The following is a 13,827-nucleotide window of genomic DNA, read 5'->3' as shown; positions in this document are numbered from 1 at the left end:
ATGATGGGCACTTTGAGTTGAGTATAACAGCGATCGAAACGTACACCTATCTTTAATATTGTTGTTGTTCACAAATTCTCAACCAACCTCTCAGTCAGTCTCTCTGAAGATTTTTTTGGAAGAAAAGAAACAAAATAACTAAAATTAGCAAATGAAGAGCTAAAGTCACAAATGACACCCATCCACTCCCGTTGTCATTGTCTTCACACGATCAACCTCTGAGAATAGAATACCAAGGAACCCTAATTAATTGTTTTTTTTTCTTTTCCTTTTTTTGTCGTTCCAGTACTCATTCTTGAAATTAGAAGGAGAAAGAATTTAAAGTGAAAAACAATTGAAGAGACTTGGCTCTGGGTCACATGTGGGATGCCTCAGCATTGAACTATTAAGGGAAAATTATATAAGGACACTTTCTTAGCACTAATTAATTATAAGGCCACAATTGTGTTTAATTTTTTTTTTTTGAACGGCCCAATTGTGTTTAATTTGATTCGTAGAAATGAAGCCCAACACCGCCCCGGAAATGCAAACTCGATCCTACTTCTCCAATGTTATAATTTCCAATGTTTAGGACTCGCGGGGCTTGTAGTGAGGAAGTCACTAAACTCTTGTAGTGAGCAATCACACCGTCCGTTTTCAAAATTAATGGTTAGGAATTTGCTAGCTACAAGCCCCCAAACTCCCATATATGTTGTTCAGTGTTTAATTTGTTCTCTCTCTCTCCTCCTTGATGGAGACTCCTAACCAATAAAGCAGTTGCGAATACTTATCTTTGACCTGTCCTTTGCAAGAATCCTTGAATTTCATGAAGCGAAATCATGTATTTAAATTAAAAGACGCACAAAATTTCTCCTAATATGGGTTTACTGTCTAGCTAGCTAGCCACATGATGAACTGCCCAGTCCTTGAAATGATGAATAAAATGATGAACAAAAAAATAATTAATTTATTCCGGTTTCCTAAATTGCTTAATTGCTTCTTTCTTAAGCACCAAGGAAGGTGAGGATCACACAACATACATGTCACATGGACACTGAATACATATTTATCCATCAACGTCTTCTTCTATCAATCCTCCTCTCTCTCTTTAATTTCTCCTCATTCATTTATGAGAGACTTCATTTATATATCTTATTGCCTAGCTAGGACATATCCACGATCGGAGTTTCAGCCAGCATGTTTTGGTTTAGCATATACTCCGTATATATCTTGCAAGCAAATAACAATTTGCGTATAGCAAATTAATTTAACTGTGGACATTATTATGGGAATAGTATGAATTTGGTTTTACAAATTGGACAACGAGTATGGTTTTATTTTGTAGAACAAAGTCTGCGTGTCACACGCCTTGAAAGCTAGAGAGATAGGAAAGACGGGAGAGAGAAAGGAATGGTACAATGCATTTGAAATTTGTTGATTGTGATAAGCTTGACTCACATATGTAAGTAAGAGGCCAGGCTAGCTAGGGTGTGATGGGAGATGTGCAGAAGTCGGAGTTGGTGGGTGGCGTGTATGTTTTTCCATAAAAATGTTCGATCGAATAATACAGTACATCATTAATTAATATTCCCCTGAATCCCTGATCACCGATTTGGCAAACCAACATCATAATTAATTGACTGTGCTGATCCAGATACAAAGATGCTACTCACACAACAATCCAAACACAACAACTTATACAACCTCTCACATATATGACACAACCTCTCACATATATATGGGGCCCACACATAGTAGTGTATGTGGAGCCCACATGCATGTGAGAGATTGTGTTAGTTATTGTGCTTGAATTATTGTGTGAGTATTATTTTTGATCCAATATGTGAAGAAATGAGTGGAAACCCATAATTTACCATGGAATTCGGTGACATGCATAAAGCAGTTTTGCTATAATTGCATGCATACCCCATTAACCAGCTGGGGTCCATCTGATCCTCATACATGATGCACATGTATCATGCATGCATGTCATGCTACAAATCATGCATAAACCAGCTTCTCCATCTATTTAAGTTGTACATTAGTATTCCAATATCTATATTAATTACGCCCTTAATTAATTGGCTGTTCGTTTATGGTGTGGGCCACCCAAATTACTAAAGTCTCCAAGAATTTTTTACGTCACCCAACTCTTTTTTTGTTGTTGTGTAAACATGTATTGAATATATTTTGTGACAACGAATCTATAAATGGTTAATAGGTGGGTTGAGTTTCACTCTTTATAAATAGGTCTGGCTAGCTAGGGTGTGATGGAAGATGTGCATAAGTCGGAGTTGGTGGGTGGCGTGTATGTTTTTCCATAAAAATGTTCGATCGAATAATACAGTACATCATTAATTAATATTCCCCTGAATCCCTGATCACCGATTTGGCAAACCAACATCATAATTAATTGACTGTGCTAATCCAGATACAAAGATGCTACTCACACAACAACTTACACAACCTCTCACATATATGTGGGGCCCACACATAGTAGTGTGTGTGAAGCCCACATGCATGTGAGAGGTTGTGTTTGAATTATTATGTGAGTATCATTTTTGATCCAGATATGTGAAGAAATGAGTGGAAACCCATAATTTACCATGGAATTCGGTGACATGCATAAAGCAGTGTTGCTATAATTGCATGCATACCCCATTAACCAGCTGGGGTCCATCTGATCATCATACGTGATGCACATGTATCATGCATGCATGTCATGCTACAAATCATGCATAAACCAGCTTCTCCATCCATCTATTTAAGTTGTACATTAGTATTCCAATATCTATATTAATTACACCCTTAATTAATTGGCTGTTCGTTTATGGTGTGGGCCACCCAAATCACTAAAGTCACCAAGAATTTTTTACGTCACCCAACTCTATTTTTTTGTTTTTGATATGTTTACCCAACTCTTTTTTTGTTGTTGTGTAAACATGTATTGAATATATTTTGTGACAACGGATCTACAAATGGTTAATAGGTGGGTTGAGTTTCACTCTTTATAAATAGGTCTGGTTTCGATTGACTAATAATTACCTAACTAATTGGGTTTTGAATGGATAATGATTTATTTATTAAAGACCAATCAATATATAATCCGTCCAAATTCATCTAAAGTCACCCGTTTGACACCCATAATTTTACAGTAATTTATTTTCATACTCCCCAAATCTATCCACACTCTTATTTTTTTTCTTTATTCTTGTAAAATTATGATTCTGTCTCTTCGATTGTTTAAAATTTTCATATATAATAGGGTATAGTGATAAATTCATATACATAATATTTTTTTTCCATAAAATGTTACTTTTGTTGATGAAAAAATTCAAATTAACAGAGACAAAAAATGGAGATTGGATATAAATGTAAAAATCACTCCCCTTAATTTATTGACGAAAATGCGTAGACTATCAATATGAAGTTTTAAGTAGCTAGCTTGATCTGGATCAATGAAAACACAAAAAAACGTGTATGTAGTTCGCATGTACATGTGAGGACAACAATGTGGGATTTTATCACATGAGAGAGAGAGAGAGAGAGAGAGAGAGAGAGAGAGAGAGAGAGAGAGAGAGCAAAAGGAGCAGATTGATCGATTTGCTTGCGGGTCAAGGGAAAAATGTCATTTGTGCTTCATCATTTCAGTGACCGAGTAGTTCATCATGTGGCTAGATAGACCCATCCTAGCTCTAGCTGCCGTAAACGAGCCGAGCTCGGCTTGAACCTTATCAAGTTGAGCCTTTAACGAGCCGCGAGCTTAGTCATTTACTTAATGAGCCTCTTTAATCAAGTCAAGTCTCTCTTAATGAGCCGAGGTTTTGTCGAAAGAGCTAGCCGAGCTCTACTCAACTCATTTGCTTAACGAAAGTGCTAACCCTTCTTTTTTTAAGTTGTAACCTTGTTTTGGTACCGTTTAATTATTATTCTTTTTTTTGTTAATTTGTGTTCAGTGGTTGAATGTCATTTTTGTAGATGGAGGCTGTGAGGGGTTGGCTTTCTAGTTATTGGCCAAGCCTCACTTGTATTAGCACTAAGAAAGGCCAATACCAATTGGATTCTCGATTTTGGAAGGATTAGTCAGCCAAGCACGGAACATGCACGAAATATGCACAAATATAGATCGTCAACCATACTTCAGAGCGGCTGTTAATCTCAAAATCTAGATAAATTTCCTCGATGCACTTGCACATTCAGGAACCTCATCAAAATTTATTATTTGTTTTCTTATCACAAATAGTCTTCTTTATTTTCTTGTTGTTTATTGACTTCGTCGAGTAATTAAATGGAGTATTTGTCTACATTAATGATGCCTTGTTGATGATACCCTTGTTTCCAAATACTAGGTGTGTAGTTCTACATCAATAATTCGTGGAATTTTTTTATCATAAGTATTGTTTTTGTCGTCCCGCTTATTTTTTGCGGTTCCAAGCTTAATTTGGAGATTTATTTCCCGATTACTTGCTTATATGCACACACTTTCAATATGTTGCTAGTTGGAGGTGTTATTCTCAATATATATCATTGCAACCAATACTCTAGCTATTTGAATTTTTAATGATGATACAGAAAAAGTATGTATACTCACTTGTGGCATTTAGTGCATGTCCAAACCATTCCAACAATCTTCAATTACTACCACGGAAAAGAGTATCCAACAATCTTCCATTCATTACTACCACGTATGCAATTTTTTAACTATCCTTAATTTATTGATGTATGATCATTCATGTGTATGTTTGATCAGGAATAAGGCCGAGTTACAAGACATTGACTCCACAAGCCATGAAATGGGCCATTGAAAGGGAGACGGGTTATGTGCCATATCTAGCATGCCTCAATAGGGGTTAGTGTCCTGTAGTCGAAGAAATACAATTTTATGTCAACCTAACAACACCTCAAAAGCCAAAGCACAAGTTTATTTCATGCCCAAGAAGAGAATCAGCTAATTGCAATAACGACAACAACTACATCTACTTTTCTCCAGAAAAAGGTATACATGGAGCATGTTATTTTCGTTCCTTCTCTAGCAACTACACATGATATTTAGGTTTTCTAGGCATCATTATCTTCTCTAATAGAAGTTTCTTTGATATAGGCACCGAGGTTGTAAAGATTAGCTATAGGAGCTAGATAGCTAGCCACGCAGTACTAGTTCTCAAGGATGGGGAGGGGATATGTTAGAAATATGCATAAAATTGTGTAAGATTAAGGGAAAAATCAATTTTAATTAGTAGTGGGGATTTTCTAAATTAACTGTATAATTTTAGGGTCAAAAAGCTATTGTTGGTTTCAAATGAAGAAACGAGACAGGAGACTTTAATGGGGGCCGATGTAATAATTTATTAATTAACCATTCTTTTTTTAAGTCGTAACCTTGTTCTTGGTACCGTTTAATCTTTTTTGTGTGTGTGTTAATTTGTGTTCAATGGTTGAACGTCATTTTTGTAGATGGAAGTTGTGAGGGGTTGGCTTTCTAGTCATTGGTCAAGCCTCACTTGTATTAACACTGAGAGAGGCCAATACCAATTGGATTCTCGATTTTGGAAGGATCAGTGGGCCAAGCACGAAATATGCACGGAACATGCACGAAATATGCACAAACATGGATCCTCAACCATACTTCAGAGCGGCTGTTAATCTCAAAATCTAGATAAATTTCCTCGATGCACTTGCACATTTAGGAACCTCATCAAAATTTATTCTTTGTTTTCTTATCACAAATAGTCTTTATTTTCTTGTTGCTTTATTGATTTTGTCGGGAAATTAAATGGAGTATTTGTCTACATTAATGATACCTTGTTGATGATACCCTGTTTCCAAATACTAAGTGTGTAGTTCTACGGCAATAATTTGTGGAATTTTTTTTATCATAAGTATTGTTTTTGTTATCCCGCTTATTTTTTGCAGTTCCAAGCTTAATTTGAAAATTTATTTCCCGAGTACTTGCTTTTATGCACACATTTTCAATATGTTGCTAGCTGGAGGTGTTATTCTCAATATATATCATTGCAGCCAATACTCTAGCTATTTGAATTTTTAATGATAGATATAGAAAAAGTACGTATACTCACTTGTGGCATTTAGTGCATGTCCGAACCATTCTAACAATCTTCAATTACTACCACGGAAAAGAGTATCCAACAATCTTTCCATTCATTACTACCACATACACAACTTTTTAACTATCCTTAATTTATTGATGTATGATCATTTATGTGTATGTTTGATCAGGAATAAGGCCGAGTTACAAGACATTGACTCCACAAGTCATGAAGTGGGCCATTGAAAGGGAGACGGGTTATGTGCCACATCTAGCATGCCTCAATAGGGTTCAGGGTCCTGTAGTCGAAGAAATACGATTTTGTGTCAACCCAACGACACCACAAAAGCCAAAGCGCAAGTTTATTTCATGCCCAAGAAGAGAATCAACTAATTGCAATGGGGACAACAACTACATCTACTCTTCTCCAAAAAAAGGTATACATGGAGCATGTTATTTTCGTTCCTTCTTTAGCAACTACGCATGATGCTGTATTTAGATTTTCTAGGCATCATTATCTTCTCTACTAGAAGTTTCTTTGAAACAGGCACCGAGGCTGTAAAGATTAGCTATAGAAGCTAGATAGCTAGCCACACAGTACTAGTTCTCAAGGATGGGGAGGGGATATGTTAGAAATATGCATAAAACTGCGTGAGATTAAGGGGAAAATCAATTTTAATTAGTAATGGGGATTTTCTAAATTAACTGTATAGTTTTAGGGTCAAAAAGCTGTTGTTGGTTTCAAATGAAGAAACGAGAGAGGAGACTTTAGTGGGGACCAATGCCATGTACAAGTTTTTAATTCTATGGAACAATTTGTCCTGTCTAGAAAATGTTCTAAATTCCAAATAAAATGCTACTAATATGATAGTATATATAACTATGTTTTATTGCTTTGGACATTATAGCATATTGAGATTTGATATGGAGTACTATCTTATAAGAGTTACATTGCTGATTAAATGTTGCTTTAATTTAAAATGATTTTTTACACGTAGTAGGAGAATATACATAGGTTACAACATTTTGTTAATTCAAAATGCATGGTTCACTTAAATAGGATATGAGAGTTATCCATCACAACACACTAGGGGGTTAAAGTGCTATAACTAATAATTGAACTACCACCAGAGACAATTTATTTCCCACATTTTGTATGATCTTCATTTTCCACTCTTCATTTCCAAAGTTTTCGTTGTTTCGCTTTTACGCAACAGTGGTAGAAAACAATTGACAATTGCACAAATAATTAATACTACCTCTGTCTCAATACAGATGTTCAAAATTACTATTCAAACATCTCGAAAAATCATCCATATTTTGTAATTTACTAAATTAGTGGAATTGTATATTATGATTTGAATTTAGACCGTTAATTGATAAAACTGTGTGCGGAGAACATCCACAAGCTGCCTATATAAACTAGATCCCCCTAAATCTATTTGAAGTACGGAGAACTCTTTCAGTTTCAGGGACCAAACTTTCACTTACCACCTTTGGTTCATTCACCGTTCCATTGTGCTAACCGAGGCAAGAAATTTGCATTAGCAAACTCTTCTCCTCCTCCTCCTCCTCCTCTCTCTCTCTCTCTCTCTGCAGTCGGTTTAGTTTTCTCTCTTTCCGCTGGTATGTGTATTTCTCTGCCTCTCCCGGCCCTCTCCCTCTCCAGAAATTCCTTGGGTTAAAGATGAATTCCCCACAAAATGGCTACTACAAAATACTCCAGTGAAATGTTGTCTTTTGAAGTTGGAATAAAACTCCTTACGTATCTACAAAGTTTCTATTTAATCCAATGGATAAAACCCATAACAAAACTAGGGGCACCTTGGCCTAATCTTTCCCGGATTTTTTGGCGCAGTCCTTTTGTTCTGATACACCCCCTTTGGATGGTGACGAGAAAGGGGGAGAAAAGAATGGGAAGTCCTTTCTCTCCAAATCTCACCATTTTTGGTAAGATTGAGTGAGAAGGGGAAGGGCCAATTAAAACATTTCTTTTTTATATTGTTCTCTTCATTTCTCATCAAAATGTTCAAAAATGAGTAATTTTTTAAGAAACCACATTTTCCTTTCTTTCCTTATGAAATCACTCCATCCAAATGGATTGTTAGTTCTTACAAGATTTGAGTAAAATTTTTACCTTCGTTTGTTTAGACGAGAGTAATTGAAAAAATATAAAAAATATAAACCCAAAATTCCGTCTATTCTATGTAGACCGACTTTTGGGTTTATGTTGTCGTCTTGTATGAACTTTTATATTTTTCAATTCTTCTCTTATTGGGACCAACGGTTTGATATATAATTTGACCCTAATCTAGTAGTAAGAATTAAGTGAAAAAGTTAGGCCAAAGGGGCCTTATTTTAAGTATATTCTTTCAGAAAGAGGAAACAAAAACCCTTTATACGTTACAATTTCCTCTACTTGGTTCTGTTGAAGATTTTGTTTCTCGTAGGATTCACTTTCTTTTGTTTTCTGTCTAGTTCGCTTGCTAGATTGCAGCCTCCAAAGGTCGAATGTAATGAGTTTTGAAGGGTTTGGCACGTGTAATGTCTAAGTCATATCGGCTTTGGCAAACCCAGCGCATGAGGCTCCCGCTATTGCCGGGTCTGGGGAATGGTTGATGTACGCAGCCTTACCCCTGCAAGCAAAGAGGATGTTTTTGCGACTGGAACCCGCAACTCGAATTTATTAATCTTTGAAAACGAATTTGTAATTTTATGAGTCATCTCGTTGAGATAAAATCAATAACTTCTAAAAATTTGACACAAACCTAACATTTTCTGAACAACGACGAAAGAATAATCCAATAATAAAGTTAGGCCAACCACCCCTATATATTGTGTGTTTCCTTTTGTTATTAGATTAGGCCAACCACCTCTAAATTTGATATTCGCGTTCCCTTTTTTTGATGCAGGCGCTCCACTTTGTTTATGAAGTTGCTAGTAACTACACGTTGAAAGTGGAGTGCCTGTATCAAAAAAGGGAGCGCATATCAATTCCCTTCTTGCATGACATATCCATGTTTTTGCTATTCAAGGTCTTGTGAGTAGTTGTGATTAGAGAATGGAATTATTATTATTTCTCATTAGACTGAGTAAAGAATGTGTAATGTGCAATTTATTGGCAATTTAGTTTTTATCGCTCCTATCTTCGTGATGCACTAACGGTTTATTTCATATGCTGTACGTTGCCATTCCTGTCTTCGCTGAGGTTCATGTTCGCAAGAATTTTCCTGATGATTCTTTAGGCTTGGCTGAACATTTACTCTGTTGTTTACAGTGGATCCATCATTTAAATTTTTCTGACCCTCAGAATTTTTCTCTAGACAGAATGTGATGGACACTGTATCAATAGGTATTATTCCCCTTCAATAAATTATTTTGCTCTTCCTTCATTATATTCTTACCTAAGGACGAAATACCTTTCGTCGCGACATGTAACCTCTCTGTGCCCGTGTCAAAGTTCTATTGATCTTTCAATACTTCGTCTTAGTTTTCGCATTAATATTTTGTAAGTTCCTAAAATCCATTTATGGCGTGATGGACAGCATTTCAGATGAAGAGTCAGATCTCAGTGACTCGGAGATCAACGAGTACAAAGAGAAGCCGTATGAGGAATTTAGGACGGGGAAGTATAAGGTGAAGAATGTCAACGGTACACTTAGGTGCCCGTTTTGTGCAGGAAAGAAGAAGCAAGAGTTCAAGTACAAGGACCTTCTTCAGCATGCTTCTGGAGTTAGCAAAGGTTCGGCCAACAGAAGTGCAAAACAAAAGGCGAATCACCTTGCGTTGGCAACGTACTTGGAGAATGACCTAGCAAACGAGGCGGAGCAGCTACCGCCAAAAGTGATTGAAGTTGCTCCAGCGTCTGAGAAGTCGGAGCAAAATGATCTATACTGCTGGCCTTGGACAGGGATTGTCACAAACATTATTGATGAACCCGGAAATGGAAAAGAATTGGGTAGCAGTGAATATTGGTTGAAGAAGTTCAGTAAACACAAACCTTCGGAAGTTGAGATTTTATATGATGACCAGAATCAAACTGGCCAAGCTGTTGTGAGATTCGATTATGACTGGACTGGTTTTAAAAACGCCATGCTATTTGAGAAGTCATTTGAAACTAATCATCACGGTAAAAAGGATTGGACAGCTCAGAAAGAACTTCGCCCGGTTTAAATATTTACGGATGGTTTGCTCGTGCAGATGATTACAATTCAAAAGGGGCTGTTGGAGGGTACCTTCGTAAGAAAAGAGAGTTGAAGACAATCTTTAACCTTGTCCAGAAGCTACTCAAGACCGAAACAAAATTGTAGCTAACCTAGCAACTGAGATCGATTTAAAAAATCAAAATTTGAATGAGTTGCAGTTCAAATACAATGAGAAGACAATGTCTTTGAGCCGGATGCTTGAGGAGAAAGATATGCTACACCTGGCCTTTTGTGAAGGTTCCCTTTCCTTCTCTTGTATATGCCTGTGTTAACTTCTTTATCTTCAACTTTTACATTTGTATGATCATGAATATTATGCTTGTTGACTTTATTCTGGCCAACAAAGGGTTTTCGGGCGTCAATATTTATGTCCCCTTTGTAGTTTTTGGATTTCCACCACTATAAAAAAAATGGGAAGACATACAAAATTCCAAACAAAGAAGACAGAATAGCATAGAACGAGACAGGAATGATAGTATTTGATCTTGCACATAGTCTTCTGAATTTCTGTTCACTCATGATACTGCAACGAGGCTATGGCGATCAAACCCACGTGTCTAGATTATCACCACTTGATGGATCCACACCAAATGCATAGCTTGGTAATCTGTTCCTAATTGTTGGATATCACTGTTTCTGGGTATATATAATGGATCATTTTTGGGGCCTTTGAGTTGTGTGTACAGTTATGGACGTACGGGGCTAAAAAAATTGACGGATATTAGTTTTTTTCACTGCATGCATTTTAGGAGCTCATAATGTATAAATATTTGTTCTCTGTCTCAGAATCAAGGAAGATGCAGCGTCTAGCTTGGAGAACATTCGCAGAATTTTAGATGAACAAGAGACGCTAAATCATGAGTTGGAGGTCAAGAGAAAGGAACTTGATTCTAGGAGCAAACAACTGAACAAACGTGAAGCATTAACTGAACGTGAGAGACAGAAACTTGATGAGGAGAAGGAAAAAGTGATATATATTGAAGCACATGTCACAAAAGCTATAGCACTATCACGATGATTTCTCATGCTTGTAAATTGCTACTGCTTTTTCTTTTTTCATAACTTTTTCATGCTTGTAGCTGATTTTAGCAAATTATCTTTTGTTGAGCTATTTAGAATGCAACTAGAAACAATTCACTGGAAATGGCATATCCACAGAGCAGAGAAAAGCCAATGAGAATGTCTCAAGGCTCGTTGAAGAGCAAGAGGTGTGCGCTACCTGGTGTTGTACCTTGGATAGATACTGTATTTTATACTTGTAAATATTCTTTTCCTATAAGTTTCTACTTTCAATGAATGTTATTTTGAATCTGCAGAGGAGAAACAAGAGGCTTTAAACAAGATACTTCTGTTGGAAAGAAAGCTAGATGCTAAACAGAAACTGGAGATGGAAATTGTAGAGCTTAAAGGAAAACTGGAGGTATTGAAGCATCTCAAAGATGACGACGTTGTTCAGAAAAAGATAAAAGAGATGAATGAGGAATTGGAACAAAAGGTTGAGGGGATGGATAGTTTGGAAGACCTAAATAAAACACTTACTGTCAAAGAGCGCCAAAGTAATGACGAGCTACAAGAAGCTCTTAAAGAATTGATTACGGTATGATTCCTCTCATGTTCCTGCCTTTTTGTTCTTTGAGGCCATGTCATTTAACTGTTTTGCGAGACTGTTTGTATGAGCACTTAGACATGATAAAATTTTAGCAATATCTTTTTCATGTAAATGCGTAACATCACTGCCATCATCAGGTGAGCTGGGCCATGAACTAATGAACTTAAACGACCACGATGTTGTCATACTTTTCATGCAGGTTATGACAAAATGAGGTGACATGCTCAGCTTTTGAGAAAAAGATACGAACTAGTTGGTTAAATTCGATGTTGAAAATGTCAACAAACTATTGATTGTGTTATCTATATTCCCTCCTGGTAAAATAGTACCCCTCTGTAAGCCACACCGTAAGATATGAAGCCCACTTAATTAATGCTTGTGTGCAGCTGTATTTCCTCACGGTGCTGAGAATTCATGTATCATGCTCTTTATTTTCAATAATTCCCTTTTATGTTCATGGTTTGAGCGATATGTTGAGCGGTCGCACTGAGATTGGATTAAAGAGAATGGGAGAAATTGATACGAAGCCCTTCCAGAGTGCATGCAAAGCGAGATTCAAACCTTCAGAAGCAGAAGTCAAGGCCTTTGAACTATGCTCCTTGTGGCAAGAGAGGATGAATAATCCAGATTGGCACCCATTTAAAATTGTAATGCTTGAGGGGGGAAACCGTCAGGTATGCCTTTTGAATTTACTTTATCACCCCCGTGCATTCATGCTCTGGCTCGTGGCGTCTCATTTTGTCAGTGTTTTTATGTTCCTAGAGGTCATTTTTTTCTTCATCTTATGGTGAATGGTGGTTAGTTGATGACCGAAAATCATGCAAGCTGTTCTGGCATTATCTTAGCATGACTTGACTTCGTTGAAAGGGAAAATATAGGTTCTAGGCTGAACTCACAAATTTCTGTATCTGTTTATAGTTTATATGCTCGTCATAATTGGAAATCTGCACGGTTTTCGTTGAAACTTGTATTTTGCTGGAGCTTGAAGATTGAACGAGCTAGAATCCAATTCGTTCGTCTCTTCTGCGTTTCCAACTATCAAAGTACTGTCAAAAGCTTAAAGGTTTTTATATGATCACGTATAATGCAGTTACTGACCAAAGAAGACGATGAATTGCTGAAAAATCTAAAGGAGGAGTGGGGAGTTGAGATATATGAGGCAGTGGTTACTGCCATGAAAGAGATGAATTAATGAATACACTCCTAGCGGTGGAACAGTAAAGAAAAACGAAAGGCCACGATGAAGGAAGTCATTGCCTATATCTTGAAGAGGTTGAAGACACTCACAAAGCGTAGGAGGCAACGAGGTTGAGGTCAGTGTTTAATCTTGGTGTTTCTTATTTTTGGTTTTATTATTACTTTCTTCTTTTTTGTAAGCTCTCTGGTTTTGATGCCTTGTTAATTTGGTTTGCTTTGAAATGATTTGATGCCTTTGTTTTCAAAGATTTTCTCTTGCAAGGATGTTCCAAAGTGGCTTTGTTCTTTGTAAGATAGTGGTTGGATTTATTAAAAATCTTGAGAAATGTATGTTGTGTATATAATTTTTTTGCTATATATGGAATAACCGCCTTTGGGCTAATTTTTGACAGACTTTTTGGCGCCGTCTTTTGGTTGTTTTCTCTTAATTTTTACAAGATTTGGGTTTAATTTTTACTACTCATCAGGGGAATCAGGAAAGTATAAAAATAATAAGGAAAATGCTAACCTCTGCCCTTAGGATGGAGGATAATAGGTAAAAAGTGTATTGATATCCGTAAAAAGTGTATTGATATTTGTGAAAGTGTATTAATATCCGTGAAATATGTATTGATATCCGAATTTGTTTGGAAACATTTGTGTGCTAGCAAAACCGAAATAATAAAGCCCAATTGGAAAAAAGTTCACTATTGACGACCAAAAAGACACTAATTAAAAGGTTCTTTCTAGAAAATGAATCTTTTAGTGTCTTTTTGGTAGTCTTTAGCGAACTTTCTTCCACTGGCGCACTA

At 36.6% G+C, this 13,827-nt stretch overlaps 1 pseudogene; it reads left to right on the top strand.

Moving 5' to 3' along the window:
- The first annotated feature begins 9,561 nt into the window (after positions 1-9,561).
- Positions 9,562-13,151, top strand: LOC131309679 (factor of DNA methylation 1-like; annotated as a pseudogene).
- The last annotated feature ends 676 nt before the right edge of the window (positions 13,152-13,827 follow it).

This window comes from Rhododendron vialii, chromosome 12a (assembly GCF_030253575.1).
Source record: "Rhododendron vialii isolate Sample 1 chromosome 12a, ASM3025357v1".
NCBI classification, from domain to species: domain Eukaryota; kingdom Viridiplantae; phylum Streptophyta; class Magnoliopsida; order Ericales; family Ericaceae; genus Rhododendron; species Rhododendron vialii.
The sequence above is the reverse complement of the archived record's forward strand: the minus strand, read 5'-3'. Positions and strand labels throughout refer to the sequence as shown.